Here is a 21305-nt window from a genome sequence, read left to right on the forward strand (position 1 = left end):
TCCAAGTACCTGGCCTTCTGGTTACATAATACAATTTTCTAGTATTTTAGAACTGTTCTTTTGAATTTAATTTTTGTGGCTAAGTAATAAATTCATAAGGTTCAAAAGCCAGAAATATAAAATGGTATATAGCAAAAAGTCCCATCCCATATTTGTCCCGCATCCGTTCAGTTCTCTCTCAATAGGAAATTGCTGTTCTTAGTTTATGTAACCTTCCAGAATTTTATTATGCACAAACACAAAGTAACATAGATTTTTCGTACTTTACCTCTCCTTTTTAATAAAAAAGGTAACGTGCTGCATTAACTGCTCAGCGTCTTACTCTTTTTCACTTAGTATATCTTGGAGACCTTTCTATATCAGTGCATTGAGATCTAATCAGTGCATTGAGATTATTATTTTTTTAAATAGCTATCCATATTTCATCATATGGATTACTGTAATTTAGTTACCAGTCCCATACAGATGAAATTTGGGTTGTTTCAAGCCCTGTTATTGCAAGCAATTCTGGAAAGAATAACTGTATACACATATTGTTTCATACATATGGAAGTATGTCTGTGGGATAAATCACCCAAAGTAGAATTCCTGTGTCAAAGACTATCACATGTGGAAGCGTGATAGCTCTCCGTAAGGACTGTGCCAGTTATGCTCATATAAGCCATGTGTGAGAGTGCCTGCTTTCCCACAGCTTCATCAATGGAATGTGTTGGCAGACTTTCAGAGTTCTTGCCAATCTGATAGGTGAAAAAAATGATATTTTGATGTAGTTTTAACTTGAATTTCTATTATTATGAGAGTTTGAGCATTCTTTCATATGTTTAAAGCCATTACCCTGGGAACTGACAAGAGTAAGAATGCATTTATATATACATTTGTTAAAACTGGTGGAACTGTGCAGTTTAAATCTGTGCATTTCACTGTATGTAAATTATACTTCTAGTATCATTTTTCAAAAAGATTTTTATTTCTCTATTTAATGACTTTGTCAAAAATAATTTGACCGATATGCGTGGGTCTATTTCTTGACTCTATTCTATAACATTGATCTATTTGTTCTTTTGCCAGTGTCACACTGTCTTGATTTTCTTTGCTTTATAATAAGCTTTGAAGGCATGTAGAATAATTTCTCCAAATTTACTACTTTCCTTTTCTAAGGTCATTTTGAGTGTTCTATGTCCTTTGCAGTTCCACATAAATTTTAGAATCAGCTTATCAATTTCCATAATAGAGCTTGCTGGAGATTTTCATTGGGATTGCATTGAGTATATCAATTTGGGGGGAATAGCTTAACAGTATGAGTATTATAGTCCATTAATAGAATATTTTTTCCATGAATGCATGTCTTTAATTTCACTCAGAAATGTTTTATAGATTTCAGTGCAAGGGTTTTGTGCATTTTTATTAAATTACCCTAAAGTATTTTCTGTCTTTTAATGATCATATAGATGATCTTTTGCTGGCTATTCTTGTTTTTCCATACCTATTTTAGGATGAAATTCGTTTAAAAAAGAAAGATTCTTTTTTTAAAGATTTTTTTGATGTGGACCATTTTTTAAGCCTTTATTGAATTAGTTACAATATTGCTTCTGTTTTATGTTCTGGTTTTTTTTGGCTGGGAGGCATGTTGGATCTTAGCTCCACGACCAGGGCTCCAACCTGCACCCCCTGCGTTGGAAGGTCCAGTCTTAACCACTGGACCGCCAGGGAAGTCCCAAGAAAGATATATTTTTTAAAAGAAGTCATTTGATATTTTTAAAGGGAAAATTGAAACCGCTTTGATATTGTCTTACTATTCAACAATAGGTCTTCTTTTTGCTTGAGTCTTTTGTGTGCTTCAATAATGTTTTAGGCTCCCCCGCCCCCCCACCCCAACCCATGCTAGGTCTTACACATTTCTGGTTAAGGTAATTCCTGAGTATTTTATATTTTTGTTGCTGTAATGAATGGGACCTTTCCTTTCAGTGTATCTTCTGATTATTGCTTGCATATGCAAAAATTACTTATGTTCATATATTAATTTTTTATATTTTACTGTACTGGATTTTATTATTATTTGTAGTAGTTTTCAGTTGATTATCTTGCATTTTGCATGTGTATAGTCACATTATGCAAATAGTAATAACTTTACCCCCTCCTTTCCAGTTTCTATACTTTTGAATTTTTTTTAGTCTTCACCAATTGTGTTGGTAGTATCTCTAGTATAATGTTAATAACAGTCAGGGTAGTAGACAGTCTTTTCCTGATTCCATTGAAAATGCTCCTACTGTTTCCTCATTAAGCATCATATTCGTTTTGGGGATAAAATTAATTTATTTTACAATGTTAAAGAAGAATCTATCCTCCTTTTTAGAGGGTTTTTGTTTTAATTTATTTATTTAATTTATTTATTTTTGTTTTCATTGGGTCTTCACTTATGTGCACAGGCTTTCTCTAGTTGTGGCGAGCAGGGGCTACTCTTCATTGCGGTGCACAGACTTTTCATTGAGGTGGCTTCTCCTGTTGCGGAGCATGGGCTCTAGGCACACGTGTTCAGTAGTTGTGGTGCAGAGGCTTAGCTGCTCCACGGCATGTGGGATCTTCCTGGACCAGGGCTTGAAACTGTGTCCCCTGCATTGGCAGGCAGATTCTTAACCACTGCGCCACCAGGGAAGTCCTTTAGAGGGTTTTTATTTTATTTTTAAAATTTATTTTATTTATTTAGTTAGTTAGTTAGTTTTGGCTGCATTGGGTCTTCGTTGCTGCACGCAGGCGTTCTCTAGCTACGGTGAGAGGGGGTTACTCTTCCTCGCGGTGCATGGGCTTCTCATTGCGGTGGCTTCTCTTCTTGCGGAGCACGGGCTCTAGGTGCACAGGCTACAGTAGTTGTGGCTCGAGGGTTCTAGAGCGCAGGATCAGTAGTTGTGGCTCGAGGGTTCTAGAGCGCAGGCTCAGTAGTTGTGGCGCACGGGTTTCGTTGCTCCATGGTATGTGGGATCTTCCCAGACCAGGGATTGAACCCATGTCCCCTGCATTGACAGGCGGATTCTTAACCACTGTGCCACCAGGAAAGCCCCTTTAGAGGGTTTTTAAATCAAGGATGTTTGTTGAACTTTATCAAAGCTTTCTTAATATCTGTGAAATTTATATCCTTATATTGAACTATCTTTGTATTTTTAAAATAATCTCACTCGATCATAATGTGTTGTCTTTAATGTATTCCTGGTTTTTGTTTGCTATATTTTACTTAGTGTACTTAGGCAGTATTTTGTACCCTTGTATGATCCCCTTCCCTTGAAGAAGGTAGGCAGGTCCTATGAAATATAATAAGGTATATCACTCCCGTGATTATGTTATATTATGTGGCAAAGGTGAAGGGATTTTGCTGATGTAATTAGGTCCCTAATCTGTTAACTTTGAGTTAATGAAAGGGAGATTACTTTGGATGAGCCTTACCTGATCAAGTAAACCCTTTAAAAGAGAGTTTAGGGCCTTCTCTGAACTCAGAGAAGCTATCCTGCTGGCTTTGAAGATGTCAACTGTCCTGAGTTTACAGCCACAAAGAAATGAATTCTGCAAACAACCATGTGAGCTTGAAAAAGGATGTGAGCCCCGGATGAGAGTGCAGCCTAGCTGACACCTTGATTGTTACCCTGTGAGACTGAAAAGAGGGCCCAACTAAGCTGTGTTCAGACTCCTTAATCCATGGAAACTGTGAGATAATAAATGTATATTGTTTTAAGCGGCTGTATTTGTGGTAATTTATCACACAGCAATAGACAACTAATAGTATTTTTGCATCAATACCCAGAAGTGAGATTGGTCTGTAATTTCCTTCTTTCCTTGTCATATTTTGGTACTAATGTGATACCTGCCTTATAGAAATAACTTGGAAGTTTTCTTCATTTTCAATCCCTTGAAATAGTTTAAAAAACATTTGGGAAATAAGCATTGGACGGTTGTCTGTTTCTTAAAGGCCTGGTAGAACTTATTTGTGAGACCTGGGACTGATTTTTTTGGTAGGGGTATTCTTTAAAAACTATCGCATTTTGATTTTCTTCTTATTTGGGAGTTTGTTTTTTTGGTTTTTCTTTGCGGTACACGGGCCTCTCACTGTGGTGGCCTCTCCCGTTGCGGAGCACAGGCTTCGGACGCGCAGGCCCAGCGGCCATGGCTCAGGGGCGCAGCCGCTCTGCGGTATGTGGGATCTTCCCGGACTGGGGCACGAACTCATGTCCCCTGCATCGGCAGGCGGACTCTCAACCACTGCGCCACCAGGGAAGCCCTGGGAGTTTGTTTTGATAAATTATATAATTCCTCAAAAGTGATGTACTTCATACAGGTTTTCAAAATTGCTTGCATAGGGTTAAACAAAGTATTTTTATTTTATTTATTTAGTTTTGTTCACACAGCTTGTGGGATCTTAGTTCCCCGACCAGGGATTGATTGAACCTGGGCCCTCGGCAGTGAAATCACAGAGTCCTAACCACTGGACGGCCAGGGAATTCCCAGCAAAGTAATTTTTAAATGATTCTGTAAACTATTTTTGTTTCTATGGTTATTTCTTATTTTTGTGTATTTGTGCTTTCTTCCATCTTTTCTTCATTAGTTTAAGTTAGGATTTTTTTCTTCCCCACACCTTTTCCATTTATTTATTGGTTCTTTCCTTCTTGTTTTCTAACTTATTAATTTCTGCTTTTACTTTTTTTTTCCATATTCCATCTCCTGTTTTCTTGCCATCTCTTCCTTGACTTCTTGCATTTCTGCTATGAAGCCTTTCTTCATTGAGGTAGTTGCTTGTTTTGTTCTGTTTATAGTTAACTTGTGGTTAGATTTTTAATCTGTTTCTTGTCTGATTCTTCATCTCTTAACTTTTGCTGTTCCTTCCCACCTTTTGTCTTATAGTATCTCTGTAATGATGATGTGCCACTTCCTTTTTTATTACTCTTTACTCAATGAGTTGGATTTTTCTGGCCCAGCCATTTGTAAGAGATTCCTTCAGTGATTGTATTACATGGGCATTTTCCAAGATCTGCCACCTCTGGGTCATTTCTCTATTCTCCCTTTATCTTTCTTGTACTTTCATCCACATAGCTTCTGACCAGTTGCCTTCTGCCTGGTGATTTCCAGCTTTCTCAACTCTTGTGGTGTGTAAAGGATGTAGGTTGCTCACTTCAGGGTGAGCCCTTTACCCACAGGAAATGTAGTTTTACTAATATTTTCTGAGATCTGTCACCTCTGGCCTCTTTCTGTTCACTTAATCCCTGTGGTATCTACTTGATCCCCATGCGGCATCTGTGATGCTTTTGGCAGCACTTAATGCATTTTTAAGTATACAGATGATACCTGTCACTCAGTTTTCCTGAAAATAGAGTTAACTGGTTTTTAATCCCCCATATTTCTTGCAGTTTTTGCAAGACAAAACTTTAAGAAGAGAAATTGTTCTCACCAACCCCCTTTTACCACAAGCCTTGACCTTTTATTAACTCTACATATTAGATATTTTCATTATCACTTGACAAAATGTTTGTTCAGATTTGCCTACATTTCTACTGTTTTTTTTTTTTTAGACTTCCTTTCTTTCTTGCATCTCAAACCTTCTGACTGGTATCTTTTTCCCTCTATCTGAATTGTATCCTTTAGAAATTCTCAAAGAAGGCTAGTTGGTTTTTGTTTATCTGAAAATATCTTTAGTTCATAATTTTTCTTGAAAGATAATTTTCTGGTTGTAAGTTTAGGCTGATAGCTATTTTCTCTCAGCACTTGGGGCAATATTCCAGTAGTCTAGAATTTACTGTTGCTGTTGAGATGTATGCTGTTAGTCAGTTTGTGTTCCTTTGTAGGTGATCTGCCTATTTTCTTTAGCTGCTTTTGAAGCCTACTCTTTGTCTTTGATGTCCTGAGTTTTACTATATTGTGCTTAGATGTGGTTCTTTTTTTATCTTGCTTGGTATACATTCCGCATTCTTATCAGAGGATTCAAGTCTGGAAAATTCTCAGTAATTGCTATCCCAGACATTGCTTCTCTCCAGTCTCTTTGTTTTCTTCTGCTGTGACTGATTAGATTACATTAGACCTTCTCGTTCTATCCCCCATATCCCTTAAACCCTCTTTCAGAGCTTTTCACCTTCTTATCTCTTTGTATTCCAATTTGGGTCTTGTTTTTTCACTCATAGTATGATGGCATTTTTATTTCTTTAAGCATTTCATACATTTAAAAAGATTCAAGGTCTTCCCTGGTGGCACAGTGGTTAAGAATCTGCCTGCCAATGCAGGGGACGTGGGTTCAAGCCCTGATCCGGGAAGATCCTACGTGCCATGGAGCAACTAAGCCCGTGTGCCACAACTATTGAGCCTGCGCTCTAGAGCCTGTGAACCACAACTACTGATCCCGCACGCTGCAACTACTGAAGCCCGCGTGCTTAGAGCCCGTGCTCCGCAACAAGAGAAGCCCCTGCAATGAGAAGCCTGCGCACAACGAAGAGTAGCCCCCACTCGCTGCAACTAGAGAAAGCCCATGCACAGCAACGAAGACCCAACACAGCCAAAAATAAATTAATTAAAATAAATAAATTTTAAAAAAAATTTTTTAATAAATAAAAAGATTCTATGCCAAGCGAAAGATGCCAGACACAAAGGGGTACATAGTGTACAAGTCCATATAAATGACATTCTGTAAAAGGCTAAAGCATAGGGTCAAAATTCAGATCAGTGGTTGCCGACAACTGGGAACTGGGGGGAGCAAATTGACTTCAAAGGGGCATGAGGGAGTTTTGGAGGTAAAGGAAATATTTTGTATCTTGATTGTGGTGGTGGTTATATGACTGTACACGTGTCAAAATTCATTGAGCTGTACATCTAAAAGGGATGAATTTTACTATACTAAATTATACCTTAATAAACCTGATTTTTAAAAATTGTATAATTAACCACAACTTACATGCCAGATACAAATAGTGGAAGTGGGGAAGAGGAAGAAAAACATTCATTAAAATATATAAATATATACACAACAATGAAAGAAATATGGCTAGAGGTGACAGTCTTTATTCTGTAATTGCTTATGAGGATGCAGTTGGTATGTATGACTTTCCTCTTCTGTAATTTATGCCACATTCCCTTTGCCTTCACACAGGCACTCAGTGAGCTGGGGTTTCTTAGTATATTTACCTTCACAAGGGATCTAGCCCTTGATAATTCTGTCCTTTGGGGGTGTAGTGGTCTTCCATTAACTTTTTCCACTGGATGTGGTAATATAAGGCCTGCTCTAGAACAACAGATCTGAGTTAAGATTCTCTCATGCCCACTCTGAAGCTGCAACATTTCTATCTTGATTGTCAATATTATTCAGGATCAGTCACCCCAGTTAACACCATGACCCCTCTTTTGCCTAATTATTTGTGGTATAAAAGTCCAAAATGACCAACAATGGAAACATTGTTTTTTCCCCTTGAGTAAGCTCTTGTATCCCCAATCCCAAATCAGCAGAGTCCCAAGTCATGGAGATAAGAAGCAATTATTTGGCAAGTCATTTCACTTAATATTGAAAGGCGCTATTCCACTTCCACCTCATCGTTTCCATACCTGCCATTAGGAGAAGCACTGTGTGCAGATACATTGGTTCATGATTTCAAGCATATAGTACATCCTGCAGGCCAGCATCCAACACCTCATAGGTGTTGTCTCAATTAGAGGTTCACCTGGATCCTCAATAGGCCACTCTGCTGTGCTATAAGGCAAGCTGCTGGTTGAGGCGTGGAGAAAGTATGAGATATCACTTCACACCCATTAGGATGGGCACTATCAAAAAAAAACAAAGCAACAAGTGTTGGTGAGGATGTGGAGAAAATGGAATCCTTGTGCACTGTTGGTCGCAGTGTAAAATGCTATAGCCTCTGGGGAAAGTATTATGGTAATTCCTCAAAACATAAAAAATAAAATTACCATATGATTCAGCAATTCCAAGTCTGGGTATATACTGAAAATAATTGAAAACAGGGTCTCAGAGTGATATTTGTGCACCCATATATGCATAGTGGCATTATTCACAATAGCTAAAATGTGGAAGCAACCCAAGTGTCCATCAGTAGATGAATGGATAAGCAAAATGTGGTACATACATGATATTCAGATTTTAAAAGGAATTCTGCAATATGCTACAACATGGAAGAACCTTGAGGACATTATGGTGAGCAAAATAAGCCAGTCAGAAAAAGACGAATACTGTATGATTCCATTTGTATGAGGTACTTAGAGTAGTCAAAACCATAGAGATAGAAAGTTGCCAGGGTCCGGAGGGAATGGACAGTCATCGTTTAGTGTGTATTTTACCATAAGTTTTTAAAAAACTGGATAAAAAGGAGCAACAGAAAAATATCAGTATTAATCCTATACAAAATTATTATAATAAAAAGGAATAATATACAGAATAACATTCCTTCAGCTAATGAACACATGCCAGGACAAGCTCAAACAGTAGATCAAAGCTGTAACCTATTATTTTAAAACAAGCTAAAAGACATTAAAATAAAATAATACATGGCATGAAAAATAACCCTAAATCAGAATTAGAAATTCTGAGGTGACGGAATTCAGAAAGTAATTAGAAATTAAAGATCATTCCATAAATGAAGACCTAATTAAAAGAAGAACAAGAGTGGGAAAACACAACAGATGATACCGTAAGAGAAATACAAAGTGAAAAGAAAGAAAATTTTGAGATAAAGTGCAGAAAAAGATTTTTTAAAGGATTTTAGATATAAAGCAATTCCAACAAGCGGGGAGAGCATTCCTAGGACATCCTCAGATCAGTAGCCAGTACGTGGCCACCCCAACAAAAGCCTCATTTCTCTCTAATGGGTACATCACTTCACTTGCCTAGTATAAGTTCCACTCAGGGTCAAACTTTCCTCAAGTGTCCCTGAGCTGGAGGAAAAGATTCGCAGCCCAGCGGCTCACTCTCTCCCTCCAGAGAGACTCAAGGGACTCTGAGGTCTTTCCCCCCTTGGACTCCCAGGGCTCTTCTGTGACACGATAGAACAGCCAGTGCTTTTTGAGATTTGAGCAAATGGTTGAGGGAAATGCCAATTGATAATATAGAAGAGAAATGTTTACCAGACACTTGATTAGCCAATAACGAAGCAAAACAAAAAAAGAAGCAAAATTTAAAGGTATAGCGAGTGCGTTGCCTTCTATAACTTGGCTGGTGACCAATTATGAGACCTAGTCCAATACATCCTGCTCACGTTCAGCTGTGATTATCTTGCTTTTAACTTTTACTCAGTCACTTTGACAATTTCCTTTAGTTAATATTGGGGAATTGGGATCTTTGTTTTCCTCATTCTTTTGCGGGGACTGAAGACAAGCATATTTAGACCCTGCTTCTCTTTGAAGGTTTAGAATAGGCACTCTCTCCTTCTGAAGCAGCCCTTCTTCACAGCTATAACCACATACCACACCACCACCCCATTTATTCTTCCTAAAGCACATTTTGTCCTGTGTTTTTCTTTCTTTAGCATATCAACTTTGAATTTGATACCTTAGGCCTCTAGCATGCACTCTCATGTTCACCAAAATGATATGTTGAAGTCCTAACCCCTGATACCTGTGACTGACCTTATTTGGAAGAGGGTCTTTGCAGCTGTAGTTAGTGAGATGATGTCATGCTGGAATAGGGTGGACCCTAAATCCAATGACTGGTGTCCTTATAAGGAAGATGGAGATTTGGAGACACAAACACACAAAGGGAAGATGGTCATGTGAAGATGGAAGTGGAAGCTGGAGTGATGTAGCTATAAGCCAAGGAATGACAAGGATTGCCGGTAACCACTAGAAGCTAGAAAGAGGCCAGGAAGGAGTCTTCTTCTCCCTAAAGCCTTCAGAGGGAGCATGGCTCTGCCAACATCTTGATTTCAGACTTCTGGCCTCCAGAACTGTGAGAGAATAAATTTCTATCGTTTAGTCACCCGGTTTGTGGAAGTTTGTTACAACAGCCCTAGGAAACTGATACACACTCTCTGCCTCAGCTTGTTTAAGTTAAACATGTCAGACAGAAATTATGTGAATGATTTAGTGGTTTATCTTTGTAAAAGCATACTTAATCAGAAAGAGCAGTCATTTATAAAAATTACCTAACAAGTCCATCAAACACATTTCTTACTGCTATTGTTTTCTAATCAAATAAAATATGATTGTTAGAACCTTTAGGGACTTAAATTACTCAATTACAAAAAGAAAAGACAAATGGGAAGAAACCAATTTGTTTTTCCTTTTTGATATAAGAGATATTGTCAGTTTAAATTCTGTAGCTGAAATTTTTTCTTATAGAGTTTTCCTTGCTAAGTGTGCGAGGAGAATCAACAAAGAAGGCTGTTAATTAACAAGTGAGCACTGGATATGAATTTAGATCAAACAGGCTGGAATTACAAAGTTTGGGAAGTGTTTGCTCTCTCATCTCCTGAGATTGGTTCTGGGAACTAGCAAACGCTACCTCCATATCATTTGCTTTCTTTCCTTTTAGACCTCTATGGCAGTGTTTTGAGGATTAAACAGTGCAGTGATGGTTGTCCAAAAGTCAAAGAACACAGCTATGAGACCAGAGACACTAGAAAACTGAAAAAGTAATTGGCTTTTACTGACTCGGGGAGATGATTGCCCAAGAGGGAAGAAAACTAGTATCTGAGAAATAAAGGATTCAGAAATGTGACTGCTGAAATAGGGAAAACTAGAAAATAGCACAGAAACTTCTGAGATGAAGTCAGAAGAGCGTTGTACTGTGAAGAAGAATGAAAAAGCCAAACATTTCAAGTCAAGTGAGTATATAATATAGGAGAAAGTCTAGGTGACCTTGGGTTTAGTGATGAGTTTTTAGATACAACACCGAAAGCGTGATCCATCAAAGAATAGATACATAAGTTGAATTACATTAAAATTGAAAACTTCTGCTCTGCAGAAGATACTGTTGGGAGAATGAAAAGATAAGTCACAGACTGGGAGAAAATATTTGCAAAGCATGTATCTGATAGAGGACATGTATCTAAAATATACAAAGAACTCAAAATTCAACAATAAGAAAACAAACAACCTAATTTTTTTTTTTTTGGCTTGCACCGCGTGGCTTGCGGGAGTCTTAGTTCCCAGACCAGGGATTGAACCCGGGACCTCATCAGTGAAAGTGTGAAGTCTTAACCACTGGACCACCAGGGAATTCCCCAAACAACCTAATGTTTTTAAATGGGAAAAAAAATCTGAACAGTCACCTCACCAAAGATGTCCAGATGGGAAATAAGCACATGAAAAGATGATCAACAGAATATGTCATTAGAGAATTACAAATTAAAACAACAATGAGATACAACTACACAACTATTGGATTGGCTAAAATACAAAATACAACACTAAAGGCTGATGAGGATGTGGAGCAACAGGAACTCTCATTCTTGGCTGGTGGGAATGCAAAATGATGCAGCCACTTTGGAAAACAGTTTGGAAGTTTCTTATGAGGTTAAACAAAGGCTTACCGTGCAATCCAGCAATTGTGCTCTTAGGTATTTACTGAACTGAGTTAAAAAACGTATGCTCACACAAAAACCTGCACACGTATTTATAGCAGCTTTATTCATGACTGCCCCAAACTGGAAGCCACCAAGATATCCTTCAAGAGGTGAATGGATGAATAAATTGTGGTGCATCCAGACAATGGAATGCTATTCAGTGAGAAAAAGAAGTGTTATGTTATCAAGTCACGAAAAGACATGGAGGAACTTTAAATGCATATTGCTAAATGGAAAAAACGATGTGAAAAGGCTACGTACTCTATGAGTCCAACTATATGACATTCTGGAAAAGGCAAGACTATAGAAACAGTAAAAAGATTACTGGTTGCCAGGGCTGCAGCAGGCAGGGGGTGGGGGTGGGATTAATAGAGCACTCAGGGCAGTGAAGTTATTCTGTATGATGCTGTAATTGTGGATACATGACATTGTGCATTTATCAAAGCTATAACAACTATACAACACACAGAGTGAACCCTAATGTAAACTATGAACTTTAGTTCATGAGTATATCAGTATTGATTCATAGATTGTAACCAATGTACCACAAGATGTTAATAATAGATGTGTGCCTATGTATTATAACCAAGAAGGATTTACCATTGGAATCTAAGGATAGTTTAACATTAGAAAAATCTATTAGTAGATTCATTATATAAAGAGATTTAAAGGGGAAAACATGATCATTGTTATAGAAAAGGCATTCAGTACAATTTAACAGTCATGCAACTTTTTTTAAAACACTAGCAAATTAGAAAAAAGTCAACTTCCTTAACCTGATTAAATGTATCCACCAAAACCCAGTAAACATTCATACTTAATCACAACATTAAGTATTTTAGAAGCACTTCCTTTGAAACAAGGCAAGGTTGTCCACTATCTTATTGTTGTACAGACTAGGTATAACCTCTGCCCTTCCCCAGTGCTCATTATTAGACAGAGGAGCCAAAATAAAAAGACATCCCAAAGAGAACTACCTTCATAAGTAGAGGTATTCAAACAGATGAACCACAAGTTTAGAACAAGCATAATAGACATTAAAATAGCTAAGGGAAGGGCTTCCCTGGTGGCGCACTAGTTGAGAGTCCACCTGCTGATGCAGGGGACACAGGTTCGTGCCCCGGTCCGGGAAGATCCCACATGCCATGGGGCGGCTAGGCCCGTGAGCCATGGCCGCTGAGCCTGCGCGTCCGGAGCCTGTGCTCCGCAACGGGAGAGGTCACAACAATGAGAGGCCTGCGTACCGCAAAAAAAAAAAAAAAGCTAAGGGAAGATGTTAGTGATATGAAACACAAAATAATGAGATAGATATATTGGGCATGTTCTGTCAGTATGCATGCATTTTGAAGCTCTGTTATTAGGCACACACACGTTTATGATTGTTATGTCTTACTGATGATGAAAACTGACCTTTTCATTTTATAAATGTCCCTCTTTGTCTCCAATAACTTTGTCCTGAAATCTTTTTTGTCCACTATACTGTAGCCACTCAAGCTGTCTTCTGCTTAGTGTTTTCATAGTCTATGATTTTTCATCCTTTTACTTTCAATCTACCAGTGTCTTTATATTTAAAGTACTTCTCATGTAGACAGCATGTTGTTGGGTCTTACTTTTTTATCCTTTCTGACAATCTGGTAGGATTTAGGTCTACTATTTGTTACTTCTGTTTGTTCATCTGCTTTTTTCTTGCCTTTGTTTGGGTTAATTGAATGTTTTACTCATTTTGTTTTAATTCTTGTTTTGCATTATTTTTCAGTGGTTGCTCTAGGGATTACAGCATGCATCCTAAACTTATCGTAGTCTACTTGGATATTAATTTTTTCTTTTAAATTTTTTGGCCATGCCATGCAGCATGTGGGATCTTAGTTCCCCAACCGGTAATTGAACCTGTGCCCCCTGCAGTGTAAGCATGGAGTCTTAACCACTGGACTGCCAGGGAAGTCCTCTACTTGGATTTTGTATTGTCTTATATCACATGAAATGTAAGAATCTTACAACAGTAAAGTTCCATTTCCCCCAACTTATCTTTTGTGCTATTGTCTTCATATTTATTAAATATATTATAAACTCTACAATGTAGTGGTATATTCTTCACTTTAAATACTCATCTCTTTTAAAGAAACTATGAGGAGAATATACAGTTGACCTTTGAACAACGCAGGGGTTGGGGCACAGACCCTCTGTGCCATCAAAAATCTGCGTATAACTTATAGTCAGCCCTCCATATGTGCAGTTGCTTAGTATCCACGGCTCTGCCTCCACGGCCTCAGCCCGCCACGGATCATGTATTACTGTATTAAGCCTATCTAGTCAATTTTTCATGTATGGTTTTTAATTCTAGAATTGCCACTTTTTTTTTATAGTTTCTAGTTCTCTGATGAATTTGCCCACTTGCTTATTCATTATGAGTACATTTTTTAAAGGTTCTTGAACATATTTATTATAGCCACTTTGAAATCTTCACCCACTAATTAAATATCTGAGTTATTTCAGAATTGATTTTTATTGACTACCTTTCTTTTGGCTATGGTTCACATTTCCGTGCTTATGTGCAAGTTCAGCATTAAACAAAAATCTTTTAATACAGGGCATTGTAGCAGATACATTGTAGAAAATCTAGATTCTGTTATCTTCCTCTAGAGACTATTTATTTTTATTAGGCAGTTAACTTGGCAGGCATAAAATTCCAAATTCTGTGTCCCTTGAGATAGACAGCAGCTAAAATTTCTGCTCAGTTCATTTATTTTCCAGTTGTCTTTTTCTCATTGTTTTCTGCTGGGCTCCTTGGAGTATCCCCTGCACATGCACAGGTCAGGAGTCAGCCAAGGAGTTGGTCAAATTTTATATGCATTTTTAAGAAGCTTCTGTGCCTTCTTCCTTTCTTGGATTTCCTTTCTAAACTTGATTCTCTGACTTGTCAAACTAGCAACTTTACACTTGAATTCTGGCCATTCTATGCTATGTTTTCTGGGTAGTGCCTTCAGGCAAAAATCCTTATAATCACAAGTCGTATCCACTGCACCTCCCGTCTATCAATGGTTGACTCCCTTCCAGTTTCTTCCTGCTTTTATTCTCTCCAGTCCCTTCAAATCATTGTATTCTTTTATTTTATCCAGAGTCCATTATTATTATAATACAATACAGGCTACTCCGTCACTACTAGAAGCAGAACCTCCTACTTTTGTTTCAAAACACTCAAGTGAAGATGTTGACTTGTCTGAAATTTAAAGGAAAGATCCAAGGTAGATATATACATTTGGTATGCATTGACCTATAGATAGATGGTACTTAAAGCCATGAGAATAGGTGAGACCATTAAGAGGTGAGCATAAATAGAAAAAGGAAACAAGAATAGAGGTTTATTAAAATTAATTTAATCCTTATGAAATTAAAAGTAATAACACATGCTATTTATTGAATCCTATGCAGAAGACTTTTTTTTTTATCTTTTAAGAATTTTTAATTTATTTATTTTTGGCTGCGTTGGGTCTTCGTTGCTGTGCACAGGCTTTCTCTGGTTGAGGCGAGCTGGGACTACTCTTCGTTGTGGTGTGCGGGCTTCTCACTGCGGTGGCTTCTCTTGTTGCGGAGCACAGGCTCTAGGCGCACGGGCTTCAGTAGTTGTGGCACACGGGCTTAGTTGCTCCGCGGCACGTGGGATCTTCCCAGACCAGGGATCGAACCCGTGTCCCCTGCATTGGCAGGTGGATTCTTAACCACTGCGCCACCAGGAAAGTCCCCTGTGCAGAAGACTTTCTATGCGTTCTATGCATTTCTCATTGAATTCATCCAACAGTATCACCAGACAAGAAATTAAGGCTCAGACGGAAGTGGTTTGCCGGTAGTCACATAGGAGGTGGATGAGAAGAAGAAGGAGGGAAGGAGACTATTGAGAAGAAGCAAACTGTACAATAGCAGAAAAACCTTGGGTGAACTTTTTAAACTCTCAAGAGTCCCAGTTTCCACATCTGTAAAATGGGAATAGCAATTACCTTGTCATTAGCGTGAGGATTAGAAACAATATATGTAAAGTAACCAAAGCAGTGCACCTAGGAAACATGCAACTAGAGGATAGCTATAATGCCTATAAATGTTTTATTTGTTGTATTTAGCTTTATTATTTCATGCAAGTAGAATGAAGTTTCCCCCAAATTCCTTACCAGGAGTAGGTGGACATAGGGGTGGAAAAGACGGAGAGGATCAATAAGGAAAAAGACAGACAAGAGAGGGAAGGGCCTTTAGGATGATTATCCAAAGTGGACTCTGGATTGACCAGCATCCAAATGGGAGAAGTGGAAACTGTTTCCCACTACCCCTAGGACCCTGTGTGTTTGCAGGATTGATGAGTGGACTCTCCGTCTGGCTGTGGGCAGTACCTCCAGGTCCTTTCAGGGATATGGGCTCAATCTACACAAAAGGAAGAAAACCTACAGATCAAGTCAAAAGGTAAAGCTTTTATTATTTTTATTTTATTCTTTTATTTATTAGATTATAACCCAAAGTATAAAATAAATATCCATGAGTCCATTCTGGTATAAATTGCTGAATAAATCTCCCATACAGGAGAACTCCAAATAATTTTTGTAGATATTCCCTTCTCAAGGAATGGCAGTGAAAAAGGGGAATGAAAAGGGGGAAGAAGTAACTTTATAGTGGAGAAACCTGGCTAACACAACCTTACCTAGGTAATCAAGGTTAACACTGACAGTGATAAATCTTTTTTTTTTTTTTTTTTTTTTTTTTTTTTTTTTTTTGCGGTACGCGGGCCTCTCGCTGTTGTGGCCTCTCACGTTGCGGAGCACAGGCTCCGGATGCGCAGGCTCAGTGGCCGTGGCTCACGGGCCCAGCCGCTCCGCGGCATGTGGGATCTTCCCAGACCGGGGCACGAGCCTGTGTCCCCTGCATCGGCAGGCGGACTCTCAACCACTGCACCACCAGGGAAGCCCTGATAAATCATTTTGATACTATATACTCTTTTTTTTTTTTGGCTGCATTGGGTCTTCGGGTCTTCGTTGCTGCGCGCAGGCTTTCTCTAGTTGTGGCAAGCGGGGGCTACTCTTCGTTGTGGTGCGCGGGCTTCTCATTACGGTGGCTTCCCTTGTTGCGGAGCATGGGCTCTAGGCATGCGGGTTTCAGTAATTGCAGCACGCGGGCTGTAGAACATGTGGGCTTCGGTAGTTGTGGCTCACGGGCTCTAGAGGGCAAGCTCAGTAGTTGTGGTGCACGGGCTTAGTTGCTCCATGGCATGTGGGATCTTCCCAGACCAGGGCTCAAACTCGTGTCCCCTGCATTGGCAGGTGGATTCTTTTTTTTTTTTTTTTAATTTTTTAAATTAATTAATTTATTTATTTATTTTGTGGTATGCGGGCCTCTCACTGTTGTGGCCTCTCCCGTGGCAGAGCTCCGGACGCGCAGGCTCAGCGGCCATGGCTCACGGGCCCAGCCGCTCCGCGGCACGTGGGATCCTCCCGGACCGGGGCACGAACCCGTGTCCCCTGCATCGGCAGGCGGACTCTCAACCACTGCGCCACCAGGGAAGCCCTGGCAGGTGGATTCTTAACCACTGTGCCACCAGGGAAGTCCCTGATGCTATATACTCTTGATACAATGTGATCAGAATGTCATTTTACTCATGTGGTCTTAGTCCACAAAACACATTATCCCAGTCTTATCATGAGAAAACATCAGACAAACCCTAAGTGAGAGACATTTTACAAAATACCTGACCAGTAACTCTTCAAAATTGTTAAAGTTACTGAAAATAAGGAAAGTCTTAGAAACTGTCACAGCCAAGAGGAGCCTAAGAAGACATGTGGCATCCTGGATGGGATCCTGGAACAGCAAAGAATAGGTAAAAATTAAGGAAATATGGAAGTTTGGATTTTAGTTAATAATATATCAATATTGATTTATTAGTTGTGATAAAGGTAGCATACTAATGTTAGATATTAATAATAGGGAAACTGGGTGTGGAGTACATGGAAATTCTCTGTTTTTTCTTTACAGCTTTTCTATAAAACTATTCTAAAACTAAAAGTTTATTTTATATATTTAAACAAATAAATTTTAAGGTTCAGCTTGACACTAGACACAGATAAGGTTTTTTGGAATCATTTTATTCCTAATTCTTAAGGAGGTGGCTGAAGTCATGGTTTCACTGTAAAAAAGGATAGGAAACAGGGACTTCCCTGGTGGTCCAGTGGTTAAGAATCCTCCTTCCAATGCAGGGAACGTGGGTTCCATCCCTGGTTGGGGAACTAAGATCCCACTTGCCGAGGGGCAACTAAGCCCACGTGCCACAGCTACTGAGCCCACGTGCCGCAGCTACTGAGCCCGCGTGCCACAACTAGAGAGCCCGTGCACCACAACTACTGAGCCCGTGCGCCTCAACTACTGAGTCCACACACCGCAACTACTGAGCTCATGCGCCACAACTAGAGAGACCACACGCCGCAACTAGGGAGCCCATGTGGTCTGGAGCCCAAGTCCCACAACTAGAGAGAAGCCCATGCACTGCATTGAAGAGGCTGTGTGCTGCAATGAAAGATCCCGCGTGCCACAATGAAGATCCCACGTGCTGCAATTAAGACCCTGACACAGCCAAATAAATAAATTAAAAAGAAAAAAGGATAAGAAACAGGAGAGACAGGTGTGGATAAAGGCAAGCAGACTCCTGGACAGGTAGAGAAGGGTGCCATTGGAACAATGGAAAGGTCTCAGAGACAGGCAAAGAGACCCATATATCATCTCACCTATTCTTGAAAACTCATACCTAGGCTGAACATATTAGAAGAAGTAGTTGAGCACTGGCTTAAAAAAAGGAGTGAAAAGAAGGTAGGTAGGTAAGAAGGAAGGAAGGGAGGGAGGGAGGGGGGAAGGAAGAGAGAGAGGGAGAGAGGGAAGAAAAGGAAGGGAGGGAGAAGGGATAGGAGGGAGAGTAGGAGGGAGGGAGGAAGAGAAAGAGGAAGAGAAACAGAATTTCCATTTTAAAAAATTCATCTTAAAACAACTTTCTGGAATGTTAGCAGTATTTCACAATGCAGTCATCTCATTTTGGCAGCTTGATTGATTTCCTGATTTCCAGGAAAACTGAGCTGTCATCTGGTTCCTACTTGGCGCTTTACCGACATGAATATGCAGTTCTCACAAAATGTGAAATGGCTGCTGAAGAAGTGAAATTTAATTCTTTCTGACGTATTGCTCCAAGCCCTCCACTGTCTCAAAGATAAAGAAACCCAGTGGAGAAACTTTCCTCCTCTCTCCATAAAAAAGAGAGTGAAGGTTCATTTCTTTGGGAGTTTTTCACATGAACTAAAGGTTCTGAGCCAGTCTGTTGGGTGGGAACAGATGGGAGAAAGCACAGTGCATACCTACATAACTCAGCCAAAAGCTTGAGAGCAGCGGCCATGGGCCATGGCGTATATTTCCCAGTACTTCCAAGAGGATTGCCATCATCAGTGTGTTTTTGAGCACCTCCTGGTACAAGAACTAACATTTACTGTGCACTCTGTATGCACTTACCCCTCACCAGTCCTGTGAGGTAGACCCTTCTATTACTCCATTTTAGAGAAAGAAAATGAAGCTCAGAGAAGTAAATACCCTGCCCTCAAACACATGGTGTGATGGTTAGCTTTATGTGTCAATTTGGATAGGCTGTGTGCCCAGTTGTATCCTTAAACACTAGTCTAGATGATGCTGGAAAGAAATTTTGTAGATGTGATTAACATTTACAATCAGTTGACTTTAAGTAAAGCAGATCACCCTCTATAATGTACGTGGACCTCATCCAATTAGTTGAAGGCCTTAAGAGCAAAAACTGAGGTTTCTTAGAAAAGAAGGAATCTGCCTCAAGATTGTCATAGGTATGGAAATTCTGCCTGAATTTTCAGCTTACTAGCCTGCCCTACAGATTTCAGACTTGCCAACCACTCCCCACCCAGTCACTGAGCCAGTTCCTTAAATCCATCCCCCTTCTCTCTCAACCTCAGGTCTTTTCAGATGGAAAGCTCACATTCTCAACTCCACACTCTGCTGCCTCCCAGACCCTGCATGAGAAGCTGCAGATACCAGGGTCATAAAATAAGCTGTAGTATAAGTGACTGGGGCCAGGTCTCTTGAGGACCTATGAGGGAAGATTTAACATGAAGGAGACCAGGTGAGTGGAGAAAACTGCTGTTGAGAAGGAGGAAATGACAATGTCCGGAAGATGGGGTAATCGGGGAGGGAAGAGGATGTGGTAGAGAAAATAATTAAAAATAATAGTTAATGCTTGGTGAGCCCTTCCCATGTGCCAGGTACTCTTCTGAGTGCTTCCCTTATGCTAATTTCTTTAGTATTATTATCCTTATAGATGAGGAAACTGAGGCCCAAGGTCACATGGCTGGTAAGTGGTAGAGCAGGAGGCAGTATGCCTCCAGAGCTCAACACTTAACCACCTTAGTAAACCACATAGGGAAAGAAGAGGGTAAGACAGAGGTGCCACTCTTCTGACAGAAGATAAAAAGGAGAGGCTGGATTAAGCTAGAGTTTCTAAAGCCAAGGCTGTATCCTGCTTGGCTGGAGGAAATCCACCCACTGTCTTTATTGGGGCTCCTCCTTGGAATTATACAAAAGTTCTGGGATCTTATGGACGCCACAATACGAGGAGAGTTCCTCTGATCATCAGTCTGTACTTAAAAATACTGAGCTGCTGCATCAATTAAGAATGGTGGGCTATCCATAGGAGAAACCCTGAGTAATTTCAGCCAAGACCAGGAGAATTTGCTTAGGGTCCAGCCTCCCTGAGCGTACCCAGCAGCTTCCTCGTGAGTTTTGCCAGGGTGTAAACAGGGAACTGGACATAGTCCAAAAGAATGTGAGTATTAATGGGCCTCTACCTCCTTCCGGTCAGGAGAAACTGCCTAGCTAAGCCACACTGCTTCTCAAATGCACTTCCCTTCCTCACTCCCTCACCTTTTCCCCTCCCAGAGTCCTACCAAAATATTCTCAAGGGTGAGACCTTTAAGAAAACAGAGAGAAACAAGTGTGCTTCTGGGAGTTTCTTCCCTTGGCCAGTTAACACAAACCTGTCTCAAAGCCCTGCTACTTTTGTGTCCGTGATGGTTGGGGGGAACAGGGACAGTAATGCAGGGAGAGAAGAGCACGCATTGACCTCAATGTGTGCTTGTGCCACCGTTGCAGTGGAAAGAACGGTGCAGTGGTAAATAGGAGACCTGGGCCCCAGTCTCTACTCTGGGCCCAAATGTCTTCATCAGTAAAATTGTGTAGAAGGAACGCTGTGGGGTGGGGATGGGAGGATTCCACCTAGTTGAAAACTAGATATAGAGGCCTCAGCAAATTCCCTAGCGAAATGCCCCAGTCAGACCCATTCCTACCTGGACAGTAAGGTTGGGAAACACAGGGGAATGGTGGTTAGTATGTGTTCTAGGCATCCAGGTGCAGATCTGGGCATTTCCAGCATGGCTCCACGATCATGCAAGGTGGGGGGTGGGGGCACAGACGGCGGTACAATACGGGGGTTGGCTAAGACGTAGCGGAGGATTCCAAAAGTCACATTTTAGCATCTGGGACAAGCGTTTTTAACCGGGGTCCACAAACCATAGACTGTACACTGGAATTCAGAGGTCCATGAATTTGGATTGGAAAATATTACAGCTTTTAAAGGCAGCAAACTACAGTTGCATTAGCTGGGCCAGTAGAAAGCAGTACTTTTCATTTCCCTTTACAGTTGCTGCAGATATCTTGAAACATCGTTTAAACTCATTTCTACTTCAG

The 21305-nt window shown here is 40.1% G+C and overlaps 1 long non-coding RNA gene across 1 annotated transcript in view; it reads left to right on the plus strand.

Moving 5' to 3' along the window:
* Positions 1–19680, plus strand: part of LOC132431558 (uncharacterized) — a 36842-nt gene extending 17162 nt beyond the window's left edge. Inside the window, exons 2-3 of the long non-coding RNA XR_009520772.1 lie at positions 15869–15977; positions 19520–19680. This is a non-coding gene — a long non-coding RNA (uncharacterized lncRNA). The remainder of the gene's footprint in view (positions 1–15868; positions 15978–19519) is intronic.
* Positions 19681–21305: the final 1625 nt, after the last annotated feature.

Source organism: Delphinus delphis, chromosome 10, assembly GCF_949987515.2.
Source record: "Delphinus delphis chromosome 10, mDelDel1.2, whole genome shotgun sequence".
Classification (NCBI taxonomy): domain Eukaryota; kingdom Metazoa; phylum Chordata; class Mammalia; order Artiodactyla; family Delphinidae; genus Delphinus; species Delphinus delphis.